This window comes from Oryctolagus cuniculus, chromosome 3 (assembly GCF_051225735.1).
Source record: "Oryctolagus cuniculus isolate XC-2025 breed Fujian yellow rabbit chromosome 3, ASM5122573v1, whole genome shotgun sequence".
Lineage (NCBI taxonomy): Eukaryota > Metazoa > Chordata > Mammalia > Lagomorpha > Leporidae > Oryctolagus > Oryctolagus cuniculus.
In genome coordinates, this window is record NC_142869.1 from 76,083,250 (window position 1) to 76,101,438 (window position 18,189).

At 36.8% G+C, this 18,189-nt stretch overlaps 1 protein-coding gene across 5 annotated transcripts in view; it reads right to left on the reverse strand.

The window, feature by feature from the left end:
- SCN2A (sodium voltage-gated channel alpha subunit 2) overlaps positions 1–16,379 on the reverse strand; it is a 132,972-nt gene extending 116,593 nt beyond the window's left edge. For all 5 annotated transcript variants that reach the window (XM_089329086.1, XM_002712241.4, XM_008258692.3 and 2 more), the window contains exon 1: positions 16,129–16,379. The gene's annotated coding sequence lies outside the window, so the exon portion shown is untranslated. The remainder of the gene's footprint in view (positions 1–16,128) is intronic.
- Between the last annotated feature and the right edge of the window lie 1,810 nt (positions 16,380–18,189).

Below are 18,189 nucleotides of genomic sequence, written 5' to 3' on the forward strand. Positions count from 1 at the left end.
TTGCTTTCCTAGCAAAGAAGCAGATGGCTAGGGTTGGTACAGGTTGGTTGAGGAAAGAAAAGATCAGAAATTTGGTTTAGGGCATGATAGCTTTGAGATTTCTATTAGATGTCCCAATTAAAATGTCAAAACACAGGCGTGTAAGTCTAGTTCAACAGAAAACTAGCCATAAATTCTTGAATGTCATCATTATTTATGTGGCATTTAAATCCATATTATTCAATGGGATCACAAAGGAGATGTAGATAGAAAAGAATGGATGGAACCAGAGACAATCCCAGCTAATGAAGTCTGGAAAGAATAAAGTGACTGTGAAAAAGATAAGAGTTAAGATCATGTGCTGTCAGCCTGCACCGCGGCTCACTTGGCTAATCCTCCACCTGCGGTGCCGGCACACTGGGTTCTAGTCCCAGTCAGGGCGCTGGATTCTGTCCTGGTCGCTCCTCTTCCTGTCCAGCTCTCTGCTGTGGCCTGGGAGTGCAGTGGAGGATGGCCCAGGTCCTTGGGCCCTGCACCCCATGGGAGACCAGGAGAAGCATCTGGCTCCTGCCTTCGGATCAGCGCAGTGCGCCAGTCGCAACGCACCAGCTTTGGCGGCCATTGGAGGGTGAACCAACGGCAAAGGAAGACCTTTCTCTCTGTCTCTCTCTCTCACTATCCACTCTGCCTGTCAAAAAAAAAAAAAAAGAAGATCATGTGCTGTTCCCAGAATCCATGGCAGAATCCATGGAAAAGAAGTGCATTCTTGGGGAAGCAAAAATGGACTATGTCCAGTATTGCTAGTTGCGCAAGTAGGATGAAGAGTGAGTATAGACCATGAAAATGATAATACGGCAATGTTGGAATTCTTATCAATATCTGTTTTGGTAAAATACTGAGAATGAAAACCTGATTAAAGAGGATTAAAAATAAAATAACTGTACAGAAATAGAGAAAGGGAATATAGCAAAACATTTGATAAGTATTATTTTTAATAATATTATTTAATAATTAATATTTAATAAATATTTATCATTTTATAAGATTATTGCAATGAGAAGGAAAGTAATGCATAATTGGTTGATGAAAGAAGACAACTTCTTTAAATACAGGAGCAATAATAATAATATACCTATATGCTGATAAAGTAAAGAGCTACAATTATTACTGTGGGATAGAGAAAAACATTACTGAACTGATGCCTTTGTGTAGGTAAGAAGAATTAGATCTAGAGATTATTTTAGACAGAAGCAGGGGTGGTTGATATAAGTTAGTGGTTGGGAGATCAGGTTATGTGTGTGGAAATAATTTGAATACATATTTTATGCTGCTTTTGCTCTTATATTTGAACGGAAATATTTTACCAAAAAGAGATCTGAAAAGAATAAAACACAAATAAATCACTTGAAGAACACTCTCACTTGGAATAAAGATGAATAAGTCATATATAAACAATATGTCTTATAATAAAAACACTTTGATATAAATTATAACATTTAAACATCAAAGGAAACATTTTTGGGAGAACATTTGATTTGTAATTTTAATCTATAAAAGAAGCACGTGAATACTTTTAAAAATGCAAACTGAGAGGCAGGCATTTGGCCTGGTGGTGGTGAAGTCACCAGTTAAAATGCCCACATCATGCACTGGAGTGCCAGGGTTCCAGTCTCAGCTCGAGCTCCTGATTCATAGCTTCCTGTTAATGTGACCTTAAAGGCAGCAGTGACGGCTCAGATACTTGGATCCCTGTCATTCAGTAGGAGACCCAGATAGACTTTCCAGCTACCAGCTTTGGTCTGGCCCAGTCCTGGCTGTTGCAGCCATTTGAGGAATGAACCGAGAATGGAAGATCTCTATCTCTCTGTCTGTGTCTCTCTGCCTCCCAAATAAATAGAATGACTTTTTAAATGTAAAAGATGCAAATTGAATAGAGGAAAAAAAATGAATTAAAAATCCTATACATTTCCTCATACAGACCTCAATAGCAATGATCATTAATAAGTTCTTGTAATACTAATCCAAAAATTTTTATGAACATTTGTATGCACTTAATGTGTATATATATATATATATATATATATGACATTATGAAATCCATATATGAATCTTTGGTAGGGCTTTCTTTCCTTTTCATTCTTTTTTCCCATAAATTGGATAGTAGCATACATAGTACTATGATACTGCTTATTTCACTTCACAATATTTCTTGATTATTTTTATGTATCTGTATATAAACAGCTAAAGTTATTCATGATATCAGTTTTATAGATGACTACAGTTGATTAAATCTATGGTTGCTCATAGATATGTAGGTCATTCAAGATTTTTACTCCTTACAAACAAGGTTGTGATGAATTGATGAATACTGTGATGTCAGTATGTTTTTAGATCCATCCTCAAAGTAGAAATGCTGGATCAAAAGATAAGCATCTCGGTGTGGGCATTTGGTCTACTTGCTTGTTCTTAATTTGTAGCTCCAGCTCTTGATTACAGCTTCCTGCTAATGCAGAACCTGGTAGGCAGCAGTGTTGGCTGAAGTAATTGGATCTCTGACAATGAAGTGAAAAATCTGGGTCAAATTCCTGGCATCCATCTTTGGCCCCTTGCCAGGGGCCATTGCAGGTAGGATGAAGGAATGGATGGGGATGCTCTCTCCCTCTCCATCTCTCACTCGTTCTCACTCTCTCTCTCCTTTTTTCCTCCTTCCGTTTGTGTCTCTCTGTTTTTGTGTCTTTCAAAAAAGAAAAAAAAATTTAAATATAAGCATCTCTTAAATATTGGTATTGTTATCTTCCAGAAATTGCTCACATATCTATATTTTTACTAAAATTGAATTTTTGTAAATTTTGTAATATCAATTAATATAAATTAAAAATGACAATGTAGCAACCACATTTTGATAAAGAAGAGCAACGGAAGTAGTTCATATTGGATATTAAAATATATTATAATATTTCACATCTAAGTGAACCTAAACCTGATGTGAAATCCCATGCACATTAAAAGGCTTATTATATTATATTGCCACTAAAATAATCTTGGAAATTTTGACAAACCATTTTTTTTTTTTTGACAGGCAGAGTGGATAGTGAGAGAGAAAGAAAGAAAGGTCTTCCTTTGCCGTTGGTTCACCCTCCAATGGCCGCCACGGCTGGCGCGCTGCGGCCGGCGCACCGCGCTGATCCGAAGGCAGGAGCCAGGTGCTTCTCCTGGTCTCCCATGGGGTGCAGGGCCCAAGCACGTGGGCCATCCTCCACTGACTTCCTGGGCCACAGCAGAGAGCTGGCCTGGAAGAGGGGCAACCGGGACAGAATCCGGCGCCCCAACTGGAACTAGAACCCGGTGTGCTGGCACCGCTAGATGGAGGACAAACCATTATTTTTAAATGTTGGTCTTGATCACAGATAATTTATTAACATAGAAACTACATAAGCTACAACTTTCAAAATAAAACCCCCCAAATGATGAATACTTATGTAACCTTGTGATAAGTAGTGCTTCCTACTATTCTACTATGCAGAACTCAAGAAAGTTATATATGTATATGTACATATAATATAATATTTAATATATTGAATATGTATTATAGTATAAATTATATATAATTATATGCACATATACATATTATGTACATGTGCACATTATATGAATTATATATAATTATATGTACATACACATATTATTATATATAATTTATAACATAATACAATTATATAATTTATGTATCACATGTGTATAAGCCATAAAATATTAAAAGGTACTACTGATTGGAAAATGGTTATGACAAACATGATAGAGAGTTTGTGTTCTTTTTTTTAATTTGCATTTATTTACTTGAGAGAGAGACAAAGAAGGAAAGAGAGAACTCTTGTTTGCCAGTTCACATTCTCACCTCAAATGCCCTTAAGGACTGGCACTGAGCTGGGCCTGGAACCAGGAGCTGGAAACACAACCCAGGTCACCCATATGGGTAACAGGAACTCAGTTTCTTGAGCCATCACCATTGCCACCAAGTGTTTGCATTAGCAGGTACTAGAGTTAGAAACTAGAGCCTGGAGTTGAATTCAGATACTCCTTTATGGGATATGGACATCTTAATCAGCATCTTACCTGTTATATTGAACTCCTGCCCTAGAGTTTATTTTTAAATGATGTATTTAAAATATAAAAGTTTCATATAGGCCAACTAAATGTCACAATAGGAAAAACTGAAGAATCGTACAAATTCTCATAAAAATCATAGGCAAAGTTTTTAATCCAGTTAATCAAATGGATTCTATTTTCAACTATTGAAAACTTAGAAATAAATGGAAAACTTAGAAATAAATGGACATTTGTACACAATATGATAGAAAACATAAACTGCTACACTCTATTTGGCAAAGTACTCATATAAAATCTTGAAAATGTGCATATCCTTTATTCCAGCAACTCAAGGAGTAGAACTTTATTATAAGAACACAGTAAAAAATTATATAAAAGCTTAGCTACCATATAGATTATTGAAATATTTATTATAGTGCCAATCTTGAAAATAATTAAATCATGCTTCTCTATAATCCATTCTCTACAGCATCAAGATGGTCACTTAAAAGCACAGATCAGGGTATGTCAGTCTTTCATTAGACCCTACAGATGGCTTTCTGTTGAACTTTGAACAAAAATGAAATTTTGTGATAATTGACGAACTCCAACAAGATTTGGACTTTCTCCTTACATCTTTTGCATACACAATTTCTTCTCTTCAAAACAACAAAACTCTAGGTCTTCTCATAACTGAAAACATCTTAGCGCAAATGTCACCTCTTCAATGACACCATCCTAATAGCCAAAACTAGCTGTTCATGCCTTACCCAATCATATTCTTCTAAATGTTGCTTTTTAAAATCTTGTTTATTGTGTTAATTCACTCTCTGAAAGCACTTTGTTCACTTATTTGTTTTGTAATTATTTTTTCCAGTAGGAATGCAAATTTAATGATAACAGAAGTACTGTATAGTCTCCAGTATACCTCAGATACCTAGAACTGTGCCTTTCAAGGAGTATACAACTGAATATATACCAATATAGGAAATCATCTTACCAAAGAACAAGAATTACCAAACTATCCCACAAATTTGATGCCACATTTATAATTCTATATAAATATGTTGTATTTTCATAAGTTTTATTCAAATTGTGTTTCCAAAAAAAATCAAGGATACGTGTTTGGAGCAACAGTTAAGATACCACTTGGGATTCCTGCATCACATATGGGAGTGTCTGTGTTTGAGTCATGGCTCTCTGCTTCTAATTCCAACTTTCTAATGAAGTGTGCCCTGGAAAGCAGCAGGTAGTTGTACTCAGGTCACTACCACCCATGTGGGAGATCCAGACTGAATTGCAAGCCTTTCTTATCCACCTAATAGCCATATTGGTGAAAGTAGATCAAGATTGTACAGAATAAGCTGAAAGAGCATCCACTGGCTGAAATCGGAGCAATTTGAGGAACAAAATAAAGTTAAATTGATTTTAACTCAAAGTGTAAAATAAATAATTGCAACTCCATACTCATATAAATGACTGAATAAATAAATAAGTAGAGGAGAAATATCCTGTGTGAAAAGTTCAAATAATTTATGTACATACTGTACCCCCGAGATAGGCTTGCATAACTCCTCTTTTCTTAATTGAGAATAAGGTGTGGTGAAATACTTCTAAATAGTACAGTATAGAAAATGGAGAGACACTAACTCTATAGTTGAGTCCAGAGATCACTCTAGTCATTCTCATTTGCAAAATTTTTAGCTGGTTTCTTTTCAATGTCTTCTTAGTTTCATTTCATAAGTTTTTGGTTTGAACATATAGCTGTATTTCCTTACCTCTTTTTTAAAACGTTTATTTCAGATAATTTCACTACCCAAGTTTCTGAGATTCTAGCACTCTCCACATATTTTTGTTATGTCTCTTGAACATGAGGATACTTAAGAAAGTTCATGGAAAAGTGGAATTTAAAAGTAAGTTTACTTCGGTATAAAAAATGAAATTCATGTTTATAGTATTTAAATAATATGTATTTTCCTTAAACTATGTAGAGTCCCCATGGATTCTTTACAGTAGTTTATTTCTCATGTAGTTTGTAATTTTTTATTGTCAGTTTTTCTTGAGTGATTTTGGTGTTTTTTATAGATATAAAATTTGAGAAACTTACCTTTACTATTTCATAATTCGCTTCTGTCAGCCATTCCGCAGTGTCGTTGGTCTAACACGATTTCTATATTGACTTAGACACTGAGAAATTCCTTCCCACAGAATAAAATATTTTCAGATGTTAAACCTATTTCATCCAGTCTAAGTGTTTAATTATTTGTTAAAGGCATTTTTAATATCCTAAAAGATAAGGGAAATACAAGTTTCCTTGTATTCCTGGATAAGCAGATTATGTTTTCTAATTTTTATTTTAGTGAGACTACTACTCTTGGATGCTTTCCACTCTATAAGAGTTTTCAAATTCAACTCTATAAGAGGGATAAGACCTCATCTGTACTGGTTATGGTTTAAGTGTGTCCCCCAAGTTTCATGTGTTGGAAGACTGGTCCCCAGCATCGCAATGTGATAGGGAGCAAAGGTGATGCTTAGTGGGAAATGATTGGGCAAGGCAGTCATCACACTCACAAGGATTGATGCCAGTCTCCCAGAGTGAGATAGTTCCTCTGAGAGCTGGCTGTTATAAAGGAGCCAGGCTGGCCCTTCCTTGCTCTTTGGCCCTTCCTTGCTCTTTGTCCCACCTTGTATCACAGCCAAAGGGACCTTCACAAGAAAAAACCAAGGGGGCTGCCCTAACTTGGACTTTCAACCTCCAAACTGTGAGTTGTGATCTAATAACTAGATATACTGAGGCATTTAGTTATAGCAATGGAAAATGCACTAATGCACTTATATTTGTACAAATACTAAAACTAAACATCATAGGCATTTGGAGATTTTTCTCAATATTATATACCTCCTTCAACTACTCATATCCCTGAATAAGCTTTTGTGTTTCTCATTCAAGTTTTTGGTTGTCTTGCTATACAATATGGAGGCTTACATTTGCTTATTATGAGCTTGAGAATGTATTAAAAATGGTCTTATTGTATTTTATCTAGAATATTTAGATGTTACTAAAGGAGTTCCATATTCACTCAAGTCCACCAAGTTACCATATTGGATAATACTCATAAGTTTTGAATTATTAATTATGTTTATTTTAGTAGGTTCATTTCACCTTAAAAATTGCTGGGCATGTAGGAAATTACTGGTTTGAGGCTACAAGACTCGTGCCAGAAACTCTTGATAAAAGTCTCCATGAATGACTGTGCACAAGCTAGATTCAAATACAAAAGGGTTTCTCAAGTTCAACTTGTCTGAAGCTAATAACAGCAATATATACAATTTAGCAACACAGTTGTTTATGTACACTGTTAACTTTTCTGGACATTCAGGCTCAAAATTCTTGAAGTCCTTTCATTTCTGGTGTTCTAAGAATTCCACAAAGAGTCATTAGAAATTTCAGTTGGTCTAGGGCCTGTGCCGTGGCTCATTTGGTTAATCCTCCACCTGTGGCGCCGGCATCCCACGTGAGCACCGGGTTCTAGTCCCAGTTTCTCCTCTTCCAGTCCAGCTCTCTGCTGTGACCCAGGAAGGCAGTGGAGGATGGCCCAAGTGCTTGGGCCCCTGCACCCACGTGGGAGACCAGGAGGAAGCACCTGGCTTCTGGCTTCGGATCGCCGTAGCTACTGCCATAGTGGCCATTTGGGGGGTGAACCAACGGAAGGAAGACCTTTCTCTCTGACTCTCTCACTGTCTAACTCTATCTGTCAAATAAATTTAAAAAAGAAAAAGAAATTTCAGTTGGTGAATCTACCAAGGCTAACATTTCTCTGAATGTTTTTTATTTAATCGGTGGACTATTTTACTTTCTGACTCCTAAGCACACACATCATGGACCATTTATTTGTGTAGACGTTTTAATGATAAACATAGCAGAATTCTCTTCTAACTTTACTTCCTTTTTACTCTTACAAATGGGGGTGACCTTACATTCCATTTTTCCTGGAACATTCCTAGTTTACACTTGTTTTGGAAAAATTATTAACAAATTCCATCCTGGCTTAGATAATTATGATCATTCTGTGTATATAACTAGACCTTCAGCTTCCAGGATTGCTGATGCAGGAAACAGCAAGTGCAGATCTGAGCACTGCTCTGCTGGATTCTGGCTGCGTGACAGTTGCTGGACTGCCTTAGCTGCTTAGTCCAGGGGAGACATGAACAAGGTGGAAAACGTCCTACCTGGTGATCCTGGGCTGATAAAGAAATAGTGTCACCATTACCCCTATTTGGCTTGCTTCTGTCTTAGGTATTTCACTTGAAAAAAAAGTTTTATCTATTTATTTGAAGAGTAGACTGACAGACATAGAGATGGTAGAGATAGAGACAGAGAAATCTTCCATCTACAGGTTGACAGCCTAAATAACTGCAACTGACAGGCCTAGGCCAGGTTGAAGCCAGGAGCTAGGAACTCCACCTGGGTTTCTGTGTGGATGGCAATAATTCAAGTACTTGAGCTATTATCAGCTGATTTCCTGGTAGATTAGCAGGGAGTTGGATCAGAAACAGAGTTGCCAGGGTTTGAATCAAATGGATAAGGGAGATACTGTCAGTTCTTTTCTTATGATCTTGTAATAAACTCCTTTTCCCCCTAATATTCCAACCAATCCACTATTCTTTCCACATGCTAAATAGCAATTGTGTTATTCCCTTTTCATTTTTCCACACAAATCATTCAACACAAGATGTAGAAGGCACAATTACATAAACATGTGATTGCATATTTATATGTTAATGCCTCCAAGACATGCTCATGCTGAAAGTATGTTATAACCCCAACTAATCATTGACATCAATGAAGTTTAATAATTCAAAACTATAGCAATAATTTAGCAATTCAATGCATTTCTTGAGATGATTGCTTCCTAAATTTATTTTATTCTAGTACATGATTATGATTATTTTTTAGCAAGTAGAATAAAAAAGGTAACTACAATTATGATTTTCTTACCTTCAAAACCTTTTAATAGTTCTAATAGATAAAATATACTTAAATGCTCATGATTATTAAATCATTTTTCTAGAGCATATTACAAATTTATAAAAGACTAAATGGTAGAACATTTCCTTATTAAGAGTGTTAATCATTATATATTTTTCAAATAAAGGCCTTTATTGAAAAGTTCAATGGAGTATTACCAAGGAAAATGTACATTTTTGATTCACGAAGTCCATCTTCTCTGATTCAATCAATCATCAATTTTTCTCAACCCCAATTAAATATGGATAAAATGATACTAATGTGTGAATACTGTAGGGACATAGAAATAAAAGCTAAGAGCTTTTACTTTTCAATCTTAATCATATCTCATATTGTGTTCTTGGGGATGGTCATCTTTTGCCAGCTAGAGTTAATATCTCAATAGGCATTATTTTATGATCCATGATATTTATTATTATCATCAAAATGTACATAAAATGCTGATACTCCTTAAAATCAAAATACAGTCTTTCCATTATCCTCAGGGAATACATTCCGAGATGTCTAGTAGATGCCTGAAACCAGGGTAGTATAACCCCTATATATATCATTTTTTCCTATACCTGCATACCGGTGATAATTTCATTTATAAATTAAACACAGTAAGAGATTAACAGCAACAAATAAGAGAATAATCATAAGACTATGCTATAATAAGAATTGTATGGTTTTGACATATCTTTCTCTTCTAAGTGCCATGACAAATATTAATAATTTGGGGACATAACCAATTATAGGTAACAAACCACATAGAGTTCTACTGCAGGTGAGGACCAAAATAGTTAATCACATTTTTATGATTAATGATCTTATTTGCCTTCTTTGGCATTATGACTTATTTCTTTTTGAAATTCTAAGTAAGATCCTTGACCAACATAACCAAACCGTTTTTAAATAAACTTTACTTTTGTTATATTTTTAAAAACAAGGGGATATATTAACTTTGTGTTCTAGATATGTGGAGTGGCTGTTAGCAAAATAAAAATTCACAGTATTTAAAAATGTGAAGTCTAGGGGCTGGCACTGTGGTGTACTGGGTTAAGATGCCGCCTGCAATGCCAGCATCCCATATGGGCGCCAGTTCGAGATCCAACAGGTCCACTTCTGATCCAGCTCTCTGCTATGAACTGGGAAAGCAGTAGAAGATGGCCCAAATCCTTGTGCCCCTGCACCCGCATGGGAGACCTGGAAGAAGCTCCTGGCTCCTGGCTTCATATCAGCACAGCACTGGCCATTGTGGCCAATTAGGGAGTGAACAAGCAGATGGAAGATTTCTCTCTCTCTCTCTCTGCCTCTCCTTCCCTCTGTGTAACTCTGACTTTCAAATAAACAGATAAATCTTTTTAAAAAAACTGAAGTCTATATTCAAATTTCCTGAGCTTATTTTTCAAAATTGCTTTCCCTTTGTGATAAACTTGTATATAACATATAAAAGTATTTAAAGCACACTGATTAAAATGCATTAATAAAATCTGGAAAAGCAGCGTGGTTTATTTTCTATTGGCAGCTTCTGAAAGTGATTTGGGGTTGGTATTAAAAGTATTATGGCCTAGTATTGTGGTACAACAGGTTAAGCCACCACTTTGGACATCTACATCCCATATTAGAGTGCTGAATGAAGTCTCAGATATTCCACTTATGATCCAACTTCCTGCTAATGCATCCTCGAACGCAGTGGATGATTGCTCAGGTACTTGGGTCCCTGACCTTCTTATGGGAGACCCAGATGGAGTTCCCTGGCTCCTGGCTTCAGCCTGGCCCAGTTCCCTGGCTCCTGGCTTCAGCCTGGCCCAGCCCTGGCTTTGCTATCATTTGGGAAGTGAACCAGGAGATGGAAGATATATCTCTCCCTGCCTCTTCTTTCAGGTGGATGAAAACAAATAAACAAACATTTAAAAAAGCATTTGTGACTTTTGCTACAAAAGTTCTAAAAAGAAACTTTAGAAAACCTTGATGTGTAACTTTTAGCATGTTTATTTGAGAAGAATCGTTAAAAATATGAGTCTAAACTTGCTTTGTGTTTTCTATGATTTATTGTAAACTTACAATATAAATTAGATACTTTTTAAAAAGAATTAACACAGAACCAAACATAGACTTGAATGCCATTGAAAGATCTCCAGGCTGAAAAGTGATGAGTTAAGTTAGCCTCAGGCTTGGCAGTCACCTCAGAACCTCTGGTACTGAACACTGTTCTTGAGCTCCTTGTGTATATGAAGCACATACTAATGGAATTCGCTTTGCATTAGTGTTTCCATCTTAAATCATCAGATACCCCATTCTATGCCCCAAAGTGTCCATGCTGATGTCCAAGCAAAGGTGAAGTGAAACATTAAAATTATGAGATAGATAAGGGTTATGAATTCCACAGCTGTCAATAAGAATGTGATTTATACAGATAGGAATTAATGTTTATTTTATTAATAACTGGGAATTTGAGCTAAATAAAGGCACTTTCCTTTACTGACCTGAGAAGCTGGATGACATAGTGATGAGAATATCCAGATGACCCTCTGAGGAAGAACAAGACACTGAGGAGTATAGAGAAGTCTGCCTCTCCAACATTGCCCCAGATTACACGTGAGAGAAGGAAAGCCATTTCCATCTATTCAGCCACCCACATATCTTCCCATGCCCTTCTCATTCTGACTGCCAGGATCACCATTTAGCAGAACTGAGTCAGATGCAGAATCAAGAGCATGACATTTCTGCTCCACCACGTCTAAACTGAACTGAGTATGTCTGAACTGAGGATAGTCTTTCAAAAGACTCAAGTAGGACAGACATAATTCTTCATCTAGGCTTGAGCCTCCTTCAAGGCTTCACATTGCCCCTAATGATATACGAATACAAAGAATTTCTAAAGAAGACCAGCTCTAGCAAAGACAAGAGACGATGCTGAAACTGATAGCAGAAAAGTCAAAACAAAGAACTTGAGGTATGAAGCTTAATAAAGGAGGCTAATTCCTTTAAGGGAAGGAAGTTTGTGATAACACTGACTTTCTTCTCTTCCTATGAAATTCTTGGTGACAGTGCTAAAAAAATTAAGGGAGTCAAAGAAGAAAAAAGCCTGAATTATTTCAGATACTGGAAAAACAGCTTCTAATTATCAAACTAGATACGTTTATTAGACATGGTTCATTGAATCCAGCGCAGCTTTTAAACAGAACTTGTCATTAAACAGGTCATTCTAAATAATAAATAGATAACCGAACAGTAAGCCAAAATGAAACAGTGTTGGGCTGTTCATCTCCAATTCAAGGATGAAAGCAGCTAAACTACGCTCTGCTGGAAAGTGTTTTGCTACTAAGGATTAGTTATTTCTTCCAGAATGTCCATATGCCACAAATAGCCATTTCTGAGGCACCAGCTGATTTAAACAGAAGAGATATTTTATCTCACAGAAAATAATTTACTTTACAAGAACAGGCCATCCAAAGTGGGTTTCACCCACCTTTCTCTATAGTGTTACCCACCAATTACTCCTGTAGAAGAAGAAATATTTTTTGAATATTTATGTCCTGTCTCTTTCAGGGCCTTGATGTATTGTTTGTTTCTTCCTTGCTTGATTTCTCTTTAGGAAGAGACCTAGGTTTCTCAAATTCTAACAAAAGTCCAATTTCCTTCAATAGTAACTTCTTTCTCAAATTATAAAATAATTCTCTTACCTTTCCTGGTGAACTCCCTGAAATTTAACTATGTTCCTCAACTTTTTCATTTTCTATATGATCCCCAACCAGAGACCCTGTCTCTGCCAATCTACTAAATCTCTTCGCTTAAAATTTATCTCTGACCTAATAATAACTTAGTCCAAAGCTCTACCTTATATTTCTTGTTTATAGATTTCCTCTGGTTGTTGATCTCTGTTTTGGTATTCAGTTTACTCACTTTATCTCCTATCAGATTGTTATCCCTCTAACATCTTTCATGACATTTCCACAATTAATTAATAGTGCTTCTGGATTCCTTTTATTGCTCAAATTTTAACATTATGCTTCCAGTTATATTCCCTTCATTTTTAATCCTCAGTGAAATTTACTAATGTAAGTCTTAATACTTGCAACAACTTCAGATGGATCCACATATTCATCGTTAATCTTTTAATAGGATATTTGGACATGAAAGATCTCAGTTTCTTACAGAACATCTCGATGTGAGAGTATGTGTCTGTATATTAAATTCATACTGTCAGGAATAAAATTTATCATTCTTACTTTTGCTGCCCCAGAGGAAAAGCAGCAATCACACCATCACCATAACAGAACAGGCCTTAACTCAGATTGGCTCATCTATGATTCTCCATAGTACTCTCATACAGTGCCCTGTAGTCAATCCCCATTTCCTCACATTTGTTTATTTCACCTCTCTGCCTGGTATGGGAAACTTTCTGTTCTTACTTACTTATATCCAACTCACTCTTAAAGATCTAATTTAGCTATCTTATTTTTCTACAATCTTTTTCTCTGTACTCTGGGCTCTTTGTGCTTAGAAATTGTGACTATTAGTTGATTCTAAATGCCCTGAATGGAGCTTAGTGCCTGGCACAGCTTAGATGTTCCTGTTTCTTTTTTTTTTAAGATTTAACTATTTTTATTTGAAAGTCAGAGTTACACAGAGAGAGGAGAGGCAGAGAGAGAGAGAGAGAGAGAGAGAGAGGTCTTCCATCCAATGGTTCACTCCCCAATGGCCGCAGCAGCCGGAACTGTGCCGATCCGAAGCCGGGACCAGGAGCTTCTTCCAGGTCTCCCACATGGGTGCAGGGGCTCAAGGACTTGGGCCATCTTCTACTGCTATCCCATGCCATTGCAGAGAGCTGGATGGCAAGAGGAGCAGCCGGGACTAGAACTGGCACCCAAATGGGATGCCAGCGCTTCAGGCCAGGGCGTTAACCCACTGCGCCACAGCGCCGGCCCCTGTTCCTGATTCTGTACCATTCTTTTTCTCAACTTTGTTCTGCATTCATTTTGATGTTTATCATATTTTGAACCATGGTTATAGTTCTGCACATACATTTCCACTTTAAACTCCTTAAGGTAAAGTCTGTGACTGTGTTTCTCAATCTCTCACATGAACAGTTCTTGGTAGCTATGTGGTACTCCATATGCTTTGTATGAAGAGGTGACATATTTTAATCCCCTTATTGTTTTAAGAGAATGAGGACATAGGGTGGGGCCTAAGCCTCATAAGTGGGCAAGACAGAAGGGAAGACCAGAGCCTGAGATGATATTCTTTTAAGTGTCAACAGATTATATGAACCGTCCAACGTACTGGGTAGGAAAAATAGGGCTGTGACCTACTATGTGGTCCTTCACGTAATTTGTGGGCATAAGGTAGAATGGTGTACCTCATATCATAGTGAAAAGAGAACACTAAGGAACAGAGTCTTCATAGTTGCTAATTTAGATGTTTTGCTAGGAATCTTCAGAAAACTGAGGATGACATGTAATATGCCATTTATTAACAACCTGTACACTATCTCTCTTACACACACACACACTCACACACACACACTCACACACACAAAGTGAATATCAGCACACCTAGTTTATACCATCTGGACATGTTCACACTAAAGGTAAATTGCCTTACTGCTACAGAACATACTGAAAATTGTCAGCCAGTGCTTTAGCCTTGCCTGATTCTAATTTAGAATATGACTCCAGAAGATCCACTTAATCTCTCAACCACAGTTGCTTTCCCTTAAATAATAAGATGAACAAATGCTAAAAAATCTGTGCTTCTAAAAATTCTCACATATATGGAACTATGTGGAACTGAAACTCCTTATAGATTTCACATGTTAAAAGAACACATACTTCTCCCTCTCAGTGATGCAAACCATTCTACAAAATCATTCCATGTAGCTAAATTATCTCCATAGCAGTCACAACCTCTGACATAGCACAAGTACCTCTTTATAGGAAAACGATGACTGAGATAGAAATACATTGAAGCATCCAACTCTACAGCTTGCCACCTCCACCGTCACACATGCACACACACACACACACACAGAGAGAGCTCTTTCCACAAGAGGAGGGAGCAAAACATTTAGAAATAATTTTACAAAAAGTATTTTAAAATATTTTAAAATTCACACAGAATTGATCTAAATAGAAATCAGTGGCTTTTAAGTGAAGGCTCTATTTCTTCCTATGGTTTTAATATTAATGAAAGGAGGTTTTCAGAGAATCATGAGAAGCAGCAGAGAATCAAGGCTGTTGTATGCAATTTCCACCTCCTGAGTCATTCCACTCTTCAACACAGCTAAAGTCACATGACCTAAAATAATTTAAAATATGAGCACCTTCTACAATATCAGCTATCTCAAATGACAGTAATCTATCATCAAAAATCTACCAAAATCTAAGGACAATTCACCTCCACAGCAATTAATCTGTTGTTAGTTCACTCCTCACATCAGTTCTGGAGGAGGGAGTGTGTCTGTACTATCATCCCAAGTCTACTAAACACATTACGTAAATCTGCATTCATGTGAGAGTAATGACTTACATATTGCTTCTAAAAGGTAAAAATGAAAGCATAAATAATCTGTGCCATGATAGCCAGCAGGAAGTGTTTTAAAGGCCTTTGGGTTCAGGAGGCTGGCGTACCTTTGAGGCTGCTATTAGAAGCCTCAGCCCCAGGCTTTGGCAGGGCCACTGCCATGTTAATCTGCTTCATTACATCTCTACAATTTGTTCACCACATTAAGGAGCATGAGCAGCATTTCCTTGTGAGAGAAAGATGCATCCTTCACTTTGAAAGCTTTGCCATTTTAAAGCAAACAAATATAGCCATCAATGGATGCTAAAGACTAGAAAGCCAACGACATATTAAAATACAATATGTCATAATCAGAGCTCATTTGAGCCCAGGAATATTTTTAGATGCATAATCGCTAGAATTAGAGCATTTAAATCTTTTAGATCTGAGCACAAGCTTACAAAACACAGATCTTTTTTAAAAAAATACCGTTATTAAAATAGTCAACAATTCCATGAAAGACCAGAGCAAGAATCATGCTGGCTTACCTGAAATAAGAGGAATGGTAAATCAGAGCACAGAATCCATGAATGTGTTGAATATAATGGTCTCCAGTGAGGTTCGTTAGAATTCTGACTAGAGCAGAAAGTACAATCTCAAACGTGCTATATCCTCACTAAATAAGAAAAAAAGAAAAGAAAAGAAAGAAAGACGACCATGGCTTTCTCTCTGCTCCTGCCTTAGCTTTCTGCTCTGACACTCACTCGATGGTACCCACTGTCTGTGAGAAAACAGCATGCTAAATTGGAAAAATAAATAAATAAGTATAAGGCTGCATCTTACATGACAGCTCCATCTCCTGGTCAAAAGTGGAACCATTTTACTTCAAATTTCTGTGGCAATGCAGTATTTAGAAGTATGATTAAACAGTGTATAGCCCATAATCCCACTTCATTTGATAACTACCTTAAATAATGATAAGCTAAGTATTTAAGAAGGATTATGGGATAAGTCTTTGAAATTTATAACTCTAAATTTTGGAAATACTATGAAAAGCTGCATATATTTCAGATTTGTTGACCTTATGTTGAAACTAAATCAAAACTTTCCATTGTATCATAAAAATTTAATGCTTATCTTAAGACTTACTTAATGTTAGCTACCATCTGAAAAGATAATATTTATTTTCTACAATACTAACTTTATATGACAATTTTTTTTTGTTACTGACCTCCACTCTGTGGAGATGTATAACTTTTGTTATTAGAGAAATACTGTGTTGCTTTGTTATTGTTGCTTGGGAGGAATGCTGTGGACTTAAAGTTAATGTAGGAGAGGGAAATGACTAAAAGATAAACTTGAAAATGCAAGCTTCTTAAATCGTTTCAAAATATATGTATATAAAACAGTATGCTGCACAAAATTGGGATATTATCGTATACTATAGTGTGTAATTGTATCTTATTAGAGGGATAGGAGCAAAAATGAATTTTTAGAAAGAGATGATAAATAACTCCAGTTTAAAACCATAGTTTCTCTCAGCACGTAATTCACTTTAAAAATTTTGAAATAAAACATAGGTACTCTTGCTCTCTGTATTTCCACTATAAGATTTAATTTGGAGGCAGATATATGAGCTAACATTCTTTATAGATTTACTCATGCAGCAAGACAGCCCTTCACTCTGCTGTCCATGGTGCTGAATTTATGGGTTGGTTGTAGGTCTACAGTAGTCTTTGTAAGAGTTGATATAAATTTTACTTTTAAAAGTCCTATAGATAGATCAGGGGATGGGAACTTAATGCAGCAGTAAAGTTATCACTTGGGATGCTCACATCCTCTATCAAAGGACCTGGGTTGGTGTCCCAGCTACAATCCCCATTCCAGCTTCCTGTTATTGTTCACCTGGGGAAGTAGCAAATGATAGCTCAAGTACTTGAGTTTATGCCACCCATTTGGGAGACCCTGACTGAATTCCAGACTCCTGGCTTTGGCTTGGCCTACTTTTGACTAGGAGAGATTAGGGGAGGGATGGGAGATATTCCTGTCTCTGTCTCTCTTTCTCTCTGCCTTACAAATGAACAAAATATATTTCTTAAAAAGTCCTAGATCAGCCAGAATAAGTGATGATATTTAGTAGAAAAATAGTTAAGTAATATAAGAGTAATATATTCTCTTATATGAACCATTTTAAACAGCCATATACATATACATATACATATATATATATGGCTTATACTTCTCTACAAAGTGGTATATATATGTGTGTGTGTGTGTGTGTGTGTGTGTGTGTGTGTGTAGAGAGAGAGAGAGAGATGAGGCTGTCTCAAATGGTTCCAGAAGGGGCCAGTGCTGTGGCCCAACAGGTTAATGCCCTGGCCTAAGGCATCAGCATCCCATGTGGGTGCTAATTCTAGTCCTGGCTGCTCCTTTTCTGATCCAGCTCTCTTATGCACTGGGAGAGCAGTGGAAGATGGCCCAAGTCCTTGGGCCCCTACACCTACGTGGGAGGCCTGGAGGAAGCTCCTGGCTCCTGGCTTCGGATCAGTGCAGCTCTGGATGTTGCAGCCATCTGAGGAGTGAACCAGCTGATGGAAGACCTCTCTGTC